The sequence below is a fragment of the Neodiprion pinetum genome, chromosome 6, assembly GCF_021155775.2.
Source record: "Neodiprion pinetum isolate iyNeoPine1 chromosome 6, iyNeoPine1.2, whole genome shotgun sequence".
Classification (NCBI taxonomy): domain Eukaryota; kingdom Metazoa; phylum Arthropoda; class Insecta; order Hymenoptera; family Diprionidae; genus Neodiprion; species Neodiprion pinetum.
Window position 1 is genome coordinate 13154785 of NC_060237.1, and position 16348 is coordinate 13171132.

General features: G+C 39.9%; 1 protein-coding gene across 3 annotated transcripts in view; it reads left to right on the forward strand.

Annotated features, from left to right (window-relative positions):
* Window positions 1-16348, forward strand: part of LOC124221964 (dipeptidase 1) — a 1639756-nt gene that overhangs the window by 1221326 nt on the left and 402082 nt on the right. The window lies entirely within an intron of this gene.

The window sequence follows — 16348 nt, forward strand, 5'->3', positions numbered from 1 at the left end:
TGCATATCGAGACGTTTACATGACAGAATGTAGAATACATGTTGATATTGTACTATAAAATTCTTTGCTCTGATCAACATGTAGATGTTTGGATACGCGATCTTGTACCAGTATGGATTTCATGGCGGCAGTCACATCGTTTCCACTCTTGGACTTTATCGGCACCGCCCACGCGTACTTGGAAAATATATCGATGATTGTGAGCAGGTATTTGTATCCCCTACTATGCGAGCTGTATGCAATCATATCAACTAGATCAGCTTGCCAAGTCTCGTTCAGTCCGCGTACATCCACAAATCGCCGCGGATAGTTGCGTCGAGCCTGTCTGTGAAGTTCAGCAGCTACTGCAGTCTTCATTGTTCCTTACTCTTCACCTTTCAATTTTTTGAATTGGCACTCAACCACTCTGGTTCCTCAATCGATACTTATTCCCTGCCGGCTTGTTCCAGCGTCGGACTTGCTTGATCCCCAGTATGTTTGATGCGACTCAACGCGTTTTCTACGATATTGTTTTTCATGCGCAGCTGTTTCAACTCCTCGTTGTGATTATGCGCGAAACTCTCAAAATTTAATTAAAAAGTATCCACAATATCCACAGCCATAGACCGTAAGGCGGAATCGAGAACTTTTAAGGAAACATTATCGGTGTGGGGCTGCGGATCAGCTATGTTACACAATCGTTCACCATTCAGATCGTACTTATTGTCAAGGGTGATTTTGAATCCAACCACCAGGTGGTCCACGAACAAATTTTTCACCACCACGCTCCGATTAATGTCCGGATATGTCCATACTCATCTTTAGGTAGTCACTGAACGAATGATGATTTTATGCTGATCCGCTGCTAATAACCGATTCCGGCTTCCCGCAACTCTTCAATAATGGCCACTATTTCGTTGGAATGGTTGGTATTACCTGCAGCCTGTGATTCCATAAGCAGTCCGAGCCGATCCACAATTTTATTTGGATTATCCCAGTATACGTAATCGACCTCTCGCCCATCCTTTCGTGCAATCTTATAGTTGGGTAAACCTTTGCCAGATTTCCGTGGCGAGCCGACAAATTGCGCAATTAAACTTTCATACTTCGCACTTTTCGCATCAACACGAATGCTTTCATCGGCCTTGTGATGTTTTCGGTGTGCATTTGTCATGGTTACAATTTTTATCTAATTATTTTTGTCCGTATCGTTTACAAGGGCGGGATCAGGTGATTTTTTGAACAATAATTCGAGTAATCCCGGCGTACTCCCATAGGTTTTTCCCCCACATATATCTGATCCTCAACTAAATGGATTTGCGAATCGCCAATCATCATGCGTTTTGCCAACTTTCGAACGCCATACGTGTTGTCTAGATCATTTTGTATCTTTGTACCAAACATTGTTAAATACTGCACCACAGACTTATCGATCTCCTTCATTAGCGTGCTTGTAGTGGGAATATTATCCCGTGTCAATATTTTGTCTGCCGCATTCATGAAATCCGCGTCATCCATATCACCATCATCGTCATCATCATCATTATCATCGTCGTTTTCATTAAGATTTTCTTCTTTTATAGTGATATTCGGTTGTTCTGTTTTGATTTCTTACTTAATGTGCCACTTCGAAGTATCGACCAATTCTTGCAGCGGTGTTACTAGAGGCTTAAACATTTCCCCCATAGCCTGCTCCGTAGTGTGTCTGTCTGATTTAATCATTTTGGGCTTCCGGCGCAACGCACCGCCTGCTTTCAATATTTCATTCAACACATCGCTATGTTTACGGACGTTGGCGCTCTCCATGTTGGCGTCTTGATTGTTGCAATGAAACTGTGTGAATTTATACACTAATTTATGCTTATAAAGCAATCAAAACCCTGCCTGTATCTCCCCCCATCGATTTCACTGTCTTCATCAATGACGACAGAACTGTATTCGCCGTCATTCCAGCATGCTGAGCATAAGTCTTTGAATTGCTGATAGGTCATGTCGGTGTTCACGTGATCGTTGTCAATATGTTTCATATTCGTTTCATCCTGGCGAAACAATAACAGAAAGTTTGCATTGTCACGCACGAGGTATTTTGAAATACGTGCATGCGTCTGGCTGAAATAAAAGCTATCGACATCTCGATGCCTTCCCATGCTGAAGCATGCTCTGATATTATCTTGCTTCTCGCATGCGACATCATCGAAAATCATAATAGAATTTGGATGTGCATCATCGGGTTTCACGACCTCCTCGTTTTCGGCGAATGGATAATAACCCACACCCTGCACCGGTTGTAATAACTTTTGCAAAAATTAATACTTTGGCTGTATCAGTGATTTTGAATAGACGTAGACATTGTCGAATCTCAATCCCTTGTGGCGGGTAATAAGCGAAAGGAGGGCGTTAGTCTTACCATAATTCGATAGACCGCAACAAACTGCTCTTACTGTATTTGGCAGTAATTTTTCGTGGCGTTTCGTTGTCTTTTTTGCACGATGAACCATTTCATCGAAATTCGCGACGGGTGATTTATTTGTTTGATCTTCAAATTTCATGGTGCTCGAGTAACATGATAATGACGACTAAGATGTTCACATATAAATTAATTCCTTTTATAGAAATGTGGTCAGTTTGTGTTTGACCATGGCGATATGCACATGCGTGAAGCGCGGTAAAGGTGTATTGAATAAAATTATCAATTATCTTTCCGTTGAATTACATGTGCTGGGGTATCAGTACTGCGGACCCGGTACAAATTTGTCAAAGAGGTTAGCTCGTGGTGATCCTGGTATCAATCCGTTGGATGCCGCATGCAAAGAGCACGATGTTGCGTACTCAAAGAATCAGAATAACATTGCTGTGAAAAAGCAAGCTGATAAAGTACTCACCGAGAAGGCGTGGAGTCGTGTCTTAGCTAAAGACGATAGTATGAGTGAAAGAGCCGTAGCCTGAGGGGTCACCAACGCAATGAAGACTAAATCTAAACTTGCTATGGGTTTAATAGGGAAGCGATCGAGAATCGGCGCCAAAAGTACGAATAGGAAAGTGCAAACAGATGCCAAGCGCCGTTTTACGAGTTTGAAGACTAAGCGGAGGAAGGGGGCAATTAACTTCAAATACATCATCAAGGCTGCGAAAGAAACAATGCAACCTGGTAATAAGGCTGTTGCAACGGCTCTGTCGGGTGCTCGTTCAACGGTAAAGCTCGCTAGAAGCAAAATACGTGTGCCGCGCATTATACCGCTACCCGATAAAATCGGCGGTATCCTCCCTTTCCTCATTTTAATTCTGGACAGCCTTAGCGCCACGCGGGCACTAGCTGGTGGTGCTGCAGGCGTAGCTAAAGCCGTTAATGATGCCAATGCAAGCAAACGACAGTTGAATGAGGTCAAACGACATAACACAACAATGGAGGCGATTGCTTCGGGTAAAGGATTATACCTGAAACCCTACCGAAAAGGTATGAGACTGTACTTACGGCCAACAAAAAACTAATAATGCTATCACACCGAGCTCTTACTGATGTCGATCTACGCAAACATGCCAAAGACATGAAAATTCCACATTTTCGCGGCGAAATGATCTACCGAAATCGGGGCCGAAGAAACATGAATCAGCAATTATCAATCTTGATGATAAGAAAGGTCCAGGAACACATTGGGTTTCATACAAAAAAAATAGCGATCAGGTCATTTATTTCGATAGTTTTGGCGATTTACAATCGCCCAAAGATCTAATGAAATATCTCGGTGTTGGTAGCGTAAAATATAATCATAAGAGATATCAGGAATATAATACTGTAATTTGCGGCCACTTATGCCTCGAATTCCTCAGCGGGCGACTATATAAAGGGCGACGAAGCGTGAGCAAAGCGTTAGTCATGGCTGATTCGTTTACGGTAACGTTGTCGGGTACATCATCCGTGCTTGTGGTGCGATATTTCCCCCCAATCCAGTTGTCATCAACGAAAAACTGTCTTCTCGGACTCGTCGAATTGCTCACATTCAATTGGATGCCGAATATTGAAGAGGGCTGCAATAAATTTCACATAATACGATCAAATGCTGATCGGGAAGTCATCACAATACCCACGGGAAGCTATGAAATTAAAGACATTGAAACTTTTTTATCCAAGGCGCTGCCCCAAGACATCACTCTCAGTCTGCGAGCCAACAACAACAAGTTGAACGTTGAAGTTACATGTAAGCAAACGGTGGACTTTACACCGAGGGATTGGATCGGGCGATTATTGGGATTTAAAGCAACGCAGCTACCAAGTACCATCACTCATAAATCTAAATTACCGGTGGCTATACTGAAAGTCAACTCTCTGCACGTTGAGTGCAATATAATCACAGGGGCATACATGAACGACTGTCAGTTTCAGACGATTTATGAATTATATTATAATATACTAAGATCATTGAAGTGCCCACCAACGTCATTTACCCCACAATCGCTGTACAGTCGATACATCACTTGCAGCTGAGAATAGTTGATCAAGACGGGGAATTAATTAATTTTCGCAGTGAAACCATAAGCGTTCGATTACATGCGAAATCTTAGAAATAATGGGGATTGTGTTTGAGACGAAAAATTCTGGTGGCAGCTATAAAAGCAAGACATTATGGCCAAACGTCATAAGTCGTCAACCGTCTCCAACGAGGCTGAGATCTCTGACGAAGCTGACGCCTCTAAACACTCGGTTTCTTCGAAGTATAGGACTTCGATTACGTGGAAATTTGGGAAAATAAGAATTCGCATTCGCTGCATTCTGTGTGTATTACCATGGAGGAAACGATAAGAATACAGAAACCCATAACATTCGACGATTCGATTGTGCACTCTGAAATTCATGCCCATCAGCCGTTTGCATCATCTACCTTCCAGAACAACGATGAGATCCATATTGTTGTTCAACATCAAGACTTGTGTCTACTGTCCAGTTAAAGCTCTCTATACATTCATGGAAAAATCAAAAACGATGATGGTGTGGCTGCGGTGACGGTTACGAAACTGATTAATATGGCCGTTTGCCATTTGTTTGAAAAAGTTTGCTATGAGTTGAACGGTGTAGAGATTGATCGGAATAAAAATGTTGGCATCACCAGCACTATGAAGGGTTACGTATCCTTGACTCCAGGCCAGCAATATAGTCTGGAGAATACCGGGTGGTTGAGTGGGAATAAGGAATTAACCGATGCCGCTGGAAATTTCGATGTTATTTTACCGTTAAATTACGTGCTAGGCTTTGCCGAGGATTATTGTCGAGTTGCTGTTAATGCTAAACATGAGTTAAATCTCACACGTTCCAACACTGATTTGAATGCCGTGATTCAGGCCTCGGCGGGGGAAAACTTTGAAATCACCCTAAATAAAATTGAGTGCTTGTTACTCTACATCAAACTGGCAGATAAATCGATAATCCAGCTACTCAACTACATGGCCAAGGATCTGGCCATATCCATGAGTTTTCGTTCTTGGGAAACGTACGTGTATCCGATGCTTCCATCAACAACGCGGCATGTATGGTCAGTCAAGACATCGACGCAGCTTGAGAAGCCGAGATCTGTCGTTCAAGGATTTCAAACTGCGAGGAGAAACGAGCCGCTGAGAAATGCCAGCGAATTTGATCATTGTCGGATCAGAGATGTAAACTCTTCCTCAACTTACAGTGCTATCCCTACGGAAATATGAATCTTGATGTATACAATAATCAATACACCATTCTCTGTGATATCTATGTTCGGTTTCAAATGAGCTACTACAACAAAGAAGCTGAGCCTTTGCTATCGAAGCGTGAATATATGAACCGAGCTCCCCTTATCGTCATCGATTGCTCCAAGCACAACGAAACATTGAAAACTGGACCTGTGGACATTCGATTGGATTTTGAATCTAGCATTGCGTTCCCACCGCACACTTTTACCTACTACACGATCTTGCATGACCGCATTGTTGAATATAATCCAATTAGTGGTACTGTAAAGAAATTGGTATAATGTAAATTATAATAATCTGTAGCTATTGGTGGATAAAAAAAAAAAATGTGTACTTCAAATGTCATGCGGTTATTTTGCCTGTATTCCACCCTAATCATGACTATAAATATTTATTTTTGAAGCGCTTTCTTAGAGTGGAAAATGAGCCTGTCGGTGAACTATTTACTATTCCCAGCTTATCTAATTGCGGTGTCGCCCTCCGGTCAATTAGCACATAAGAATGCATTCGAAGTAGGTCGAAAATATTAATTATGAAACGGTATATTCCGCCGGCCATTTCGCAATACCGCCCCGTTATCGTGCATCGTCATCCTGCTCTCACTGACTGCATGCCCCGTCCTCTTATGTCAGCCATCTTGCCCCGCCACCTTGTTGTTTACATTGGTTAGGTAAGGTCAGGTTAGGTTTGGTTAGGTTAGGTTAGGTTAGGTTAGGTAAGGTTAGGTTAGGTCGGTAACACACCGACTACATGTCCCGTCATCTCTTCCGCCATCTTGCATGTCAGTCCGCTATCTTGCGGGTTAATCCGCAATCTTGCAGTCGGTAACACATTGACGCTCGGCCGGTAACAGACCGACTACAGTCGAGGCGCGTCCTGCGTTACTCGATCCTGTTGGTAAGGCAGTTTTTAGCCAGAACCTCCCTTATTTACCCATCAAAATAATCAATTGTGTCTTTTTGTGGAAGTTCATGAAGTTATGTGAGTGTTGTAAAAATTGATAAAAATTGTGGATCACAAAGAAGGTGGCAGAGGTGCAAATCATATTGTGAATGTCTGCAGAGAAATCTGTTATTCTCATTTAATAATCGACCTCAATTTAGAGTGAGCAAGGTTGCTCATAGATGAATATTTCATTGGCAAACAAGACTAATAGCGATGAGTCGCTTTCAAAATTTCGATCATCTCTACCCAGAAGTGCTACTTTTCATCAGCATCTCGGCAGTCTTTGTAGTTGTGTCCGACAGATGCGGATAGTTTTCAACCGCATAAATCAAAATTTCATCAAAACCTTGCTCTTCTTGATTTTGCAGTATCACTTCAGGTTCCACATTTTCTTGTTTTTAACAGCCTTCAGAATTCCTCAAATCAATAATCAATAAATTGCTTCGTCGGCAGTAATACGTATGGTCGTTGTCCATGTTAATATGGTCTTCATCCCTAAAGCAAGATCTGAATATTCAGATGGAATATATTGGAAAGTATCACATAACTGATGTATTGTAAGGATGCTATAATAAATTATTCGTGCGATAAATATCAATCAAAGAAATAATTCAGGAAAAATCCGCCTAACCTCAAGATGTTACACTGCTCACGATTCAAATTTGTATCTACAAAAGACGAAATACTGGTATCCATGCCCAGTATTTAATTTTACGTACATTAATTATTGAATAATGAAAGTACCCACCTGTATGTTAATATGTATATCTTATTTTGAATTGTAGGTAGTCAAAAATGTAAAATCACGTGCGCCTTTGGTTTGTTATGCCATATAGTATGCCTCATGGATTTTCATGTGAATTAAAAATCCACAAGCCGTGGGCGGAATGCAGAAATCATATTGCTCGACTAAACACTGCAATCTGCCTGTGGGCTCTGCAATTTCATGTGCTTTGGCCTTGAAATGTTAGCCACATATGATTTCGCAGTTTCGAATGAATTGCATATTATAGTTACATACGAGTTACATCGCAAAACCGTGTAATTTATAGAAGAGAGAAGTCACAATTATATTATGCCGACGTAGCAATCGTACACTGTCAAAAATTTGGTATTGATATCAACACCATTTTAAAAGCACGCGTAGTGCCGAAAAGTCCTCCTTGTTTTTGGTCTTAGCAAACAGTGCTGGAGGATTAGTGGTGCTAAGTAACATCGATTGCAGTAACACCTTTGGGTGAAGTATTGACCACGGTCTGACGTACAGGTCTTGCAATGAACTAAAGTTTGAGTGGTGGGGGTAGCCGCGTTATTGTCCATATTTGTTTTACCACTACTGGCCACTACGCGACGCTGTCAGTTATTCATAGGCATATGAGTGACATTAGAACGTAAGGTTATCTGTGTATGAGTATCAAAAAGATTAGTTAGGGTTCCGCCAAATAATAATAATAAGCTTATGAATAACTCGTAGCGCCGCTCTTGTGGCCATAAGTTGTACTTTTGTTTCGGGAGTGAACTGACCACCCCCCACCACCTTCGATGTAAGACCTGTATGTAAGACCGTGGTATTGACACCGATGTTTCACAACGTATAAGTCACACCCGAAACCTGACACTGTTAGGATAAGACTAGAGTATGGACAACTAGAGAATTATGACACCATAAAAATCAACGCCAACGATTCTACACTCTACGAATCACAATATCAGAATGAAAACCAGAACATTGACTCCATTAAGATCAATATCAATGAATTAGCACCTTGCAAATGAACATCATCGGAATCAACATCAGCGGATTTGCACCCTGGCCATAACACCAATAGTCCATTGAAATGTTACATTTGTTGGGGCTAAGTGTGCAAAAGTCAGAGGACTCAATTTTATTTTTTAGGTATCAAGAGGGAGGTAGTGCAAAGCTGATTCCAAGTTTGTGGGGTCCTAACCCTTGTGGGTTTTTCGCCATCTTGAAAAAGGGTTGCGAATTGTTATCACGCTCTATCGGGCAAACTATTCACCGCGCAAAAAATTCGTTACAACATTTGACGTCACAAATTGAATTCTCTACAACTTTGATTCTCTAACTTTTTGTCGTAGAATTAAAAATAACAAAGTTATTCACAAAAACTGATTAAAATTTGAGAACGAATTATCTTTAAGGGATTATAATTTTTTTTTCCGATCATTTTACAGCAAAATTACCTCAGAGCATTTTTGTAGAGGAGTTTTCGAGGAATCATTTCCACTATTATCATTTTGCCATTTGTTTATTTATAAGGGTTTCACAGCGCTGCGAAATGAACAGTATTCTCTAATACTCGTAAGTATACATAAAAATGAATGATCACACATAATTTTCTCTCATTTTTCCATTATTGTTATGAAAAGCATTGCTATTATTGATCTTGCACTGTTGTTGATAACTATTTATTGACTCTTTTCCCCACCACCCACGAGGTAGAGTACAGAGGCGTGTTTTTTTTTTTTTACGTGGTATCCCTATTAGGCATACTCCACAGACGTTTCCTAGTTGACATTATAATAATCATTCAAAAATTTATTGCGTTCTCGGTCTTTTTGATGGGCCAGACTGCGGCTCAGAATCTAGTTGAGCACTTTCATCAAACTGTTGAGGAAGAATTGGAGAATGAAATAGGATCATCGATAGCAATTCATCCTCAATATCATTCTCTTCTATCACCTTCGAAATATCCATTATATTAGTGCAGGTCTCACCAGAACAATTGAGACAAACCGCAGAACATTTGAGGCCTGCCTTCCGACACCCACACATTGCACCACAGTTTCCCTTGTATCGGCAACATATTAACTCAAGAAGCTCAGGAGGTGCTGGAGGTTTGCACTCGAAACTGGTAATAATATTCGCCCATTCTTTTTCCAGCCCCAGTTTTCAGGGTCGTTGTAATTTCCGAGCCACGACTGGACCTGATGGTGGACTCGGAGGCTGCGCAAGGGGGCAGTGTCTTGTGTTGGAGGAAGTGTGGACAAATTGAGTGTGTTCTTTGTCACTGACTTGGCGAATCGTTTCTATCTCAGACTGTTGAGAGAAATCATCATCTTTATTGCCACTATATAGAGAGATGTACGCCAACGACAGTGAGCAAAGTGAGGTCGACTTTTTCATTGAGAAATGATGCTGTTCCACTAGCTAACTCGGGACGTTTTTCCAGGGTTGTGAGAAATTTTATTTTACCCATGCTATAAGCTGCTGAAGTCGTGTCACATCCTGAGAATTCATGGAGATTCGTCAAATCAATGACAAAGAACAGACTCAATTTGTTCTCAATTCCTTGAACACAAGACACTGCCCGCTTGCACAGCCTCCGAGTCCACCGTCAGGTCCAGTCGTGGCTCGGAAGTTACAACGACCCTGAAAACTAGGGCTGGAAAAAGAATGGGCGAATATTATTGCCAGTTTCGAGTGCAATACCTCCAGCACCTCCTGAGCTTCTTAAGTTAATATGTTGCCGATACAAGGGAAACTGTGGTGCAATGTGTGGGTGTCGGAAGGCAGGCCTCAAATGTTCTGCGGTTTGTCTCAATTATTCTGGTGAGACCTGCACTAACATAATGGATATTTCGAAGGTGATAAAAGAGAATGATATTGAGGATGAATTGCCATCGATGATCCTATTTCATTCTCTAATTCTTCCTCAACAGTTTAATGACAGTGCTCAACTAGATTCTGAGCTGCAGCCTGGCCCATCAAAAAGACCGAGAACGCAATAAATTTTTGAATGATTATTATAATGTCAACTAGGAAACGTCTGTGGAGTATGCCTAATAGGGATACCACGTAAAAAAAAAAAACACGCCTCTGTACTCTACCTCGTGGGTGGTGGGGAAAAGAGTCAATAAATAGTTATCAACAACAGTGCAAGATCAATAATAGCAATGCTTTTCATAACAATAATGGAAAAATGAGAGAAAATTATGTGTGATCATTCATTTTTATGTATACTTACGAGTATTAGAGAATACTGTTCATTTCGCAGCGCTGTAGAACCCTTATAAATGAAAAAATCGTGAAATGTTAATAGTGGAAATGATTCCTCGAAAACTTCTCTACAAAAATGCTCTGAGGTAATTTTGCTGTAAAATGATCAGAAAAAAATTATAACCCCTTAAAGATAATTCGATCTCAAATTTTAATCAGTTTTTGGTGATATCTTTGTTATTTTTAATTCTACGACTAAAAATTATGGAATCAAAGTTGTAGAGAATTCAATTTGCGATGCCAAATGTCGTAACGAATTTTTCGTGCGGTGAATAGTTTGCCCGATAGAGCGTGATAACGATTCGCAGCCCTTTTTCAAGATGGCGGAAAACCCACAAGGGTTAGGACCCCACAAACTTGAATTGAGCTTTGCACTACCTCCCCCTTGATATCTAAAAAATGAAATTGTTTCCTCTGACTTTTGCACACTTACAAGGGGACCTTACAGGTTGTCACTCACGGATTTTGATGGGTCTCAGATATGTTGTAGAGGGACCCACCCTGAGTACCTGAGTACAGGGATTTTTTTCAACGGCTTCTTGTTTTCGAGAAAAATCCTTCGGAAATTTAACTCGTACCTATTATACCGGTAAAGTAATGTAATTTTCGACCAAGCTAGCGCAGCCCAGTGGGCAAGGTTCACAGTTCCGACTCTGGCGGTCCCGGTTTCAAGCCCCGCGCGATACTTTTTTTTTTCTCACGAAATACAAATAAATTGAATGGACTGTGCAAAATCGTCTAATTATTTATTATTTTAGTTGATTTTCAACTTGTTTCTCAGGATATGATCCACGTTCCTGAGTCTTACGCTTCCGATCAGATTTTCTTTGTTTCGAACCGCACCAACATGAAATACAGAAATCCTTTTAATAAATCTAATATAACTTGAATTTTCAATTTGAGTATTAGGTTCCCTTCATTTATTTAATCGAACATCATTGAAAATTTGCGAAATAAACTCTGATAATATTGGAAAATTTTTGATAGTAATATCAATAATTTATTGACCGGAAAAAATACATTGACTATCGGCTATTTTTAAATTTAGTTGAACTATTTTCAAGAGAAAAAAGATTCCCAGTTACATTACAGATAGTGAGATATTTAAATTTCTCGAATGCTCGGTTTGATATGTCATTTTCAAAAGTGATAAAATTCAATATCATCGCCCGAAATCACAAGAGAGTGAGAAAGTTGCTCAGTTGCTTGAGAGTAGCGATGATCTTTGGACGTGTGATAAATTGATTAAGCAGATAACAGTAAATATTCGAGATGTAATTATTTTGGCTGTATTGCCTGTTGATAGAGAAAAATTGCATTGTTATTTCTAATGTACGAAATAATAATAGTGATCAAATGAAGTGTTCCCACCTACATGATGCGTTTCTTCCAAGCACTCAACATTTAAACAGATTTTTCATTTCAGTCGAATAAAGCCAATTTTTAAAAAGCATTAGCATCAAGTTTCCACCGTTCTTTGAAGAATCAACTTTCCGACTCATTACAAATGCTTTCCGAGTCTCTATCTCGACTGTTTGAGTTTCTAACCTCAAAATTTCGTATGAACTACTTGCCGCCAGAAACAACGTTTGACAGCTGAAATTTGGAGTGACTAGCCTGCCCGAGTAGCCGATCAAACTCGCGCATGCGCATTGACTGTATAGTTTCTAGAGATTATCCCGGTATACCATTATATCTGTGAAGACTTAACCCTCCACCCTACGTATATGCCCTTATAGCTATAAAGATTCAACCCTTCACTTTACGTATATGTCTGTGAAGATTTTAACCTCCACCCCACACATAGAATACCGCAACACCTATGAAGACTTGACCCTTCACGTTCTATATATACAGCCATCTAGGAATCAGGAATTCAACACTTCACCCGTATTATATATAAGGTATTCTATGCCAACTGAGAGGACATTTTCCCTGACCCCCGCCAATTTGCTTAATTATTATTTATATGATTCTACAACCTAAAGAAAGCGCTGCCCATTTTTTTTTCAGATTTTTCGTCGCAACCATTCTTTTTTAAAAAATGTTACAAACGCTTTTATGGTCCTAAGAAAAACGCCATTTTGTATTTTTTTACAAGAATTAAAATAATTTCCAGGTCCCAAAACAAATATTTTGAGCCATAGTTCGGAGTGGAGAATTGACTTTTTGTATTTTTTATATATTTTTTTAGAGGAATAATTTTCCTCATTATGTATGTATACAAAACATATGTTATGTTTGTAACATTTTTTAAAAAAGGATGGTTGGGACGAAAAATCTAAGAAAAAATGCTGAATACTCTTTTTAGGTTGCAGAATCATATGAAAAATAATGAAGCAAATTTACAATCTGTATACATACAAAATAAGAAGAATTATTCCTTTGAAAAAATATTTGAAAAATACAAAAAATCAATTCTCTACTCTGAACTATGGCTCAAAATGTTTGTTCTGAGACGCAAAAATTATGTAAATTTTTGTGAAGAAATAAGATATCGCGTCTTTTTTTAGGACCATAAAAGGGTTTGTAGCATTTTTTGAAAGAGCGTGGTTGGAACGAAAAATCTGAAGAGATGGCGAGTGCTTTTTTTAGGTTGTAGAATCATATAGAAAATAATAAAGCAAATTGGCGGGGGTCAGGGAAAATGTCCTCTCAGTTGGCATGGAATATCTCATATACATCTCCATAAATACAAAAATCTGACCTCTTACCGCTTTCCCTCTTCTCTCCTATCCAAAGCCAAAAATGGGAGTGGGCACGCGAAGCACCCTGCGCGCTGTATATGTAATGTATATGTATACAATATATTGTATTGTATATATACATATATATATATATATATATTGTTACAACGGGGGGAAATTACGAAAGATCTAAGAGAATCAAAGAGTTCTCTGTGCGATTTAAGCGAACGCCGAGCCAAAGAAGTCTCACGAACAAGGAATATTAGAAAGAAAATGGATGTATTTTAACACAAGCTCTCTTTTTAAAGTCTAGAGACTGACTGTTTTTACAATAATATCGGTTGACGCAGCAACCTTATTCTTTTTAAAGACATAAGAGGTTTATAAACGTCTTTTATCTATGATGACTACTAGATCATTTAATAGGGGACAAAACGGGTGATTTCACCCTTTGTAACATTACTCCCCCTCGAGGAAAAGAGTCGACCCGACTCGGAAAAGATAAACAATTACAAAAAAAATGTGATCTAGCAGTCAGTGCTCGAAGGTGAGTTGGAGCTGTGGCTCTAAAAATTTAAGAACTCCCTTTTTTACTATCTGGCATTTGCCCACAGTCTCAAGGTAAACCACAGAAAACCTTGAGCAGATAGTTAAGCATTAAATAATCTCAAAAATTTATGTGCCATGTTTTATAAAGGTTAGTGTTATTGAGTGTTATGTGGCTTCATGAATTCGAAGTTAACAGCAACGGTCGAGATCGATGTCAAAAAGAAATCCAATCCTCTTCATGAAGGATTGTCCAAACGAAACAGGTTCGGGTGAAAACATCGAGGCGAGAACCAAAAATTCCAGGACCAAACAGGATAGAAACAGACTCCTTTTCACAGGAAAGAGGGGAATAGATGGGTGACTGATCCTAATCTTCTTAAGAAACAGCTCACCCTAGAGTTTTGGAAGGACAAATGTGACTGATGGTATGACAATTCAAATTCACTAAGTGAATTCGGGAGAATACACGAATAAAATAAATGAAATATGTATTCAAAAGAAAAGAAACGATCTTATCTGAATCATTTCTGCATCCTTCTTCAAAATAAGACCACCAGTCATCCTCAGGAATCGGGAAAAGATTGGATGGGAAAAGGCTGTGTCAAGTAACCTGAAAAGTACTCACAAAAACTGACATATGGATTAGAAAAATAAGAAAGAATCGACCAAATGCTCACTACTTCAATCAAGCGCAGAACCGAAACACTCTTCAAGCCAAAGAAATCGATTTATCAAAATTTCTCGAATCGAACAACATCGAACTAACCTTGACCTGTCAACGAACTTTCTAACCTTCAGAGAGCTACTGAAACGATGCTCTTGACTGATAAGGAGCTAAGCGATCCAGATGAACGACTTTAGATTTCGAACGAGGGGAACGTCTAATTCTAAAAACAACGTCGTTAATCCGATCAACAATAAAATAAGGACCTTCCCAATTACTTTGGAGTTTGGGACAACGCCCTTGTTGCCGACGAGGTTGAAATAACCAAACTGAATCTCCCTTCTCAAATTTTAAATTTCTAGCTCTAATATCATAACGATCCTTAGTCTTATCGGAGACCATACGAATTCTTTCCCTAGCAAATTCATGAACCTCGTCCAATTTTTGACGGAAAACGGAATTAAAATACACCTGGGACGAAGCCACGGAAGGATTGACACCCTTTTCTAAATCTGACGGAAGTCGAAGATCCCGACCTGTCAACATCATAGCTGGAGAAAAACCGGTAGTGTCGTGAATTGCAGAGCGATATGATAAAAGAAATAAGGGAATCCACTCATCCCAATCTTTCTGATCCCGATCAACGAAAGAAGAAAGATAACGAAGAAGCGTCCTATTCAATCTTTCTACCATTCCATTAGACTGCGGATGCAAAGCGGTGGTACGAGTTTTTCTAATCCCTAAAATTTGAAGGAACTCCTTCATCAAATTCGACTCAAAATTTCGACCCTGATCTGTGTGTAATTCAAGAGGAGCTCCGTAACGACAGACGAATTCTCGAACGAAAGCTCGAGCAACGGTGCTAGCTTCTTGATTCGGAATTGGGACTACTTCTAACCACTTTGTAAAATAATCTGCTATCACCAGGGCATACCGATTTCCTGACCTAGAAAGAGGAAGAGGGCCTAGGATATCCATTGCGACTCTTTCAAATGGAGCTCCTACGTTATATATTTGAAGAGAGCTCTTCCCTTTTTCACGAGGTCCCTTCTTGGCTAAACAAACCGTGCAAGTTCTACACCAATTTTCAACGTCAGCTCGGCAGTGAGCCCAAAAATACCTTTCTCTGATCCTACCTAAAGTCTTATTAGAAGCGAAATGGCCACCGACAGGTGAATCATGAAAGCTTGACAAAATCTCGGTTATCTTTTCTCTAGGAACCAGAAGCTGCCAACGAACCGACCTGGAGTCAGGTGATTCCCATTTCCTATAAAGCAACTGATCGAGGAGAAACAAGGAGTCCTACTGCGCCCAGTAAATTTTCAAAGACTGACTCATAGAAGATATTTCTTCCCACTGAGGCCTGACTCCTGTGGATTTCCAATTCCGAACTAGGAGGAGATCTGAATCTTTCCCCTGGGCGATGATCCAGTCTTCTTTATTTTCAACGAGAAAAATTTGACGAACGTTAAGCGAGGAATCTAGCTGTTTATTTAAACGAGAGCACTGTTTGCAATCGTCCCCGCACGGACGACGAGAAAGTGCATCAGCATTACCATGCAGAACTCCGGGACGGTGTTTAATTTCGAAGTCATATTGACCTAACCTCTCCAACCATCGAGCTACTTGGCCTTCAGGTGATTTGAACGAAAGAAGCCAAGTTAAGGAAGCATTATCTGTTCGAATCAAAAATTTCCTTCCATAAAGATAATGATGGAAATGGCAAATAGATTTTACCATCGCCAATAATTCTCTACGGGTAACACAATAATTGCGTTCCGGTTTAGA